Source organism: Bufo bufo, chromosome 5 (genome assembly GCF_905171765.1).
Source record: "Bufo bufo chromosome 5, aBufBuf1.1, whole genome shotgun sequence".
In the NCBI taxonomy this organism is placed as follows: domain Eukaryota; kingdom Metazoa; phylum Chordata; class Amphibia; order Anura; family Bufonidae; genus Bufo; species Bufo bufo.
Window position 1 is genome coordinate 87,160,005 of NC_053393.1, and position 2,452 is coordinate 87,162,456.

Here is a 2,452-nt window from a genome sequence, read left to right on the forward strand (position 1 = left end):
AACTCAGCCTTACAGGTCAATGTTAGCGCCAAGAAGAAGTGCACTCCTTTTGCACAGTCATCAGCTGATTGCACATAGATGTCTACAGAACTTGTTCTTTTACAAGCTGATACAAGTAGTGCCCCCATGACAGAGTGGAGAGGGTACAAAGAAGACCGGCACTCGCTACGATGAATGCAATATTATCTTTTTAATTCCCACATGGAGGAACAGATTAAGTGACGCATTTCGACTCAACAAACAAATGAGTCTTTGTCAAACAGACACGTTTGTTTGTTGAGTCGAAAAGCGTCACTTAATCTGTTCCTCCATGTGGAAATTAAAAAGATAATATTGCATTCATCGTAGCGAGTGCCGGTCTTCTTTATACCTGGATTGATGGGACGCCGACCTTAGACGGTCAGTAATTTATCAGTATTGCCAATGCCCAAAAAAACAGGAGTGGATCCAAAACAGAGATGACATGTGAACGGAATAGTTGCATGTCTTCTGTGTTTTGTACCCACTCCTGCTTTTGGCTACCAAATCACAAACAATTTTTTTTTTTTTGCACGGGGAGAACAAACAACTTTTATTTAACAAATAGGATAGTAACACACATAAAATAAAACACAGAAGGGGCAAAACCACAAGATTTAAAAGCCTAACTCGAAAAACAAAGTGCTTCATCAATAAGAATGGATTGACGACCAGTGTCGGGGTGACCACGAGGGTCATGCATACGGATCAAGAAATGTATGGGGTTATGGCTGATAACTGGAGGACAGTCCAGCAAACAAGCCGACTCCAGCTCATTCCGTGACGAGCTGGGTTACTGATAAATGGATTCTAAAGTGTCTGAAGAAATGTGTGTAAAGACATTGGAATAAATTGTCCACTTCCTCCAACGTGACCTCGTCCTTCGATTTATGAATATCATTCCATAAAGTGGTTGAAGTCCTCTGCGTGGATGGCATAGGAAATGTTCATGCGAGGGGCTCAGAGAAAACAAGCTCTGTGGTCGACACTGATCCAGCCATGTCATACCCGGTCCACATTGCTGCTAGCCATGTAAGGTCCTGAGAACTGATCACCAGATTACCGAAACAACAGTCAAAGTTTCTTTGGAACCATGTCCCTACGATAGCCGTGAGTGCCTCTGAGCCGTTATACAGGAAGAGCGGGAGGCAAGTAAATATCTTAGGTATCATCTCCAATAGATCATCATCTGTACGTCTCGCAGAACCAACCTGTCCACACAATCCGGTCCTCTGTGCTTACCTTGGGGAGTGGAGGCTTGGATGAAATCTGTATAAGCACAGCAAGTGGATCTCTGTCCTTTCCTTTGAGTAAACAGGAAAATTTAGCTTTTAGGTTCAGCTCTGAGCCCACTTCAATGGCAAGACCCTTCTGCTTCTCGGCAGCTATGTGGGCAGAGAGAGTCCATTGTTTTTGAAGGAGCAAAGCAGCATGTGCCGGATCAAGAGTTTACTACAAGGCGGTGCACTGCGGGATTTTTCTTTTAGACAAGCTTCGCAATGCAAACTGTCAACGTGCAGAGGTTAAGCTTCTGGGAGGATACCTCGAGCTGTGAAAATGACTACTTCTTCGTGCCGATTACCTATTTATGACCAATGACCTATTTATGGCGGTTAACACCCCAGCGGTTGGTGTTTGCATATCCTAGCAATAAATTATGTTCCCGTTCACTGACTGTAAACAGAGATATTGACAGACAAACATATCAAACTCTGCCGCCATCTTTCTAGGCGCCACGTCTCCAGTCAACTGAACAGACAGATTTACCAGCATCTGTTCCAGGACATGAACCAGTGGAATGACATCGTTCATCCCATACTCCTAGTGACTGACATATAGTGATGGACGAACATCGGCCGAGACGTTTCGAGAACGCATGTTCGCAATCAAATGTTCGCGAACCGCGTGTTCGCGGCGGGTCCCATTCACTTTAATGGCAGGCGAACCTGAAAAACCTTCATGTCATATTTGCAGCCACCAAATACTTACTAGAAGTGCACAAATAGTCCCACAACATGGACTGTGACATACCAGAGGGGGATCAATGGCAAAAATTCCCACAATAAATATGTATTTTAATCATGGGCCATTTTTATGCATCTTAAAGGGAAATTCTCAAAAATGTGCCATGCTGGAGCCTAGAAGAATTTTATTTTAGGCCACGTGAGTACAGGCCCCAAAAAATAGGCATTCACCTGACAGAAAATAACAAGTAATTATGTGGTTGGAAATACATTAGGCGGTCACTGAATAATAATTTTACTGCAGGCCAGTGGAGTACAGGCCCCAAAAATTAGGCATTCACCTGACAGAAAAGAACAAGTGATTATGTGGCTGGAGGTATATTAAACGGTCAGTGGATAACAATTTTACTGTAGGCCAGTACAGGCCCCAAAAATTAGGCATTCACCTGACAGAAAAGAACAAGTGATTA

The 2,452-nt window shown here is 43.5% G+C and overlaps 1 pseudogene; it reads right to left on the bottom strand.

Moving 5' to 3' along the window:
- Positions 1–791: 791 nt before the first annotated feature.
- On the bottom strand, positions 792–1,896 carry LOC121002397 (annotated as a pseudogene).
- Positions 1,897–2,452: the final 556 nt, after the last annotated feature.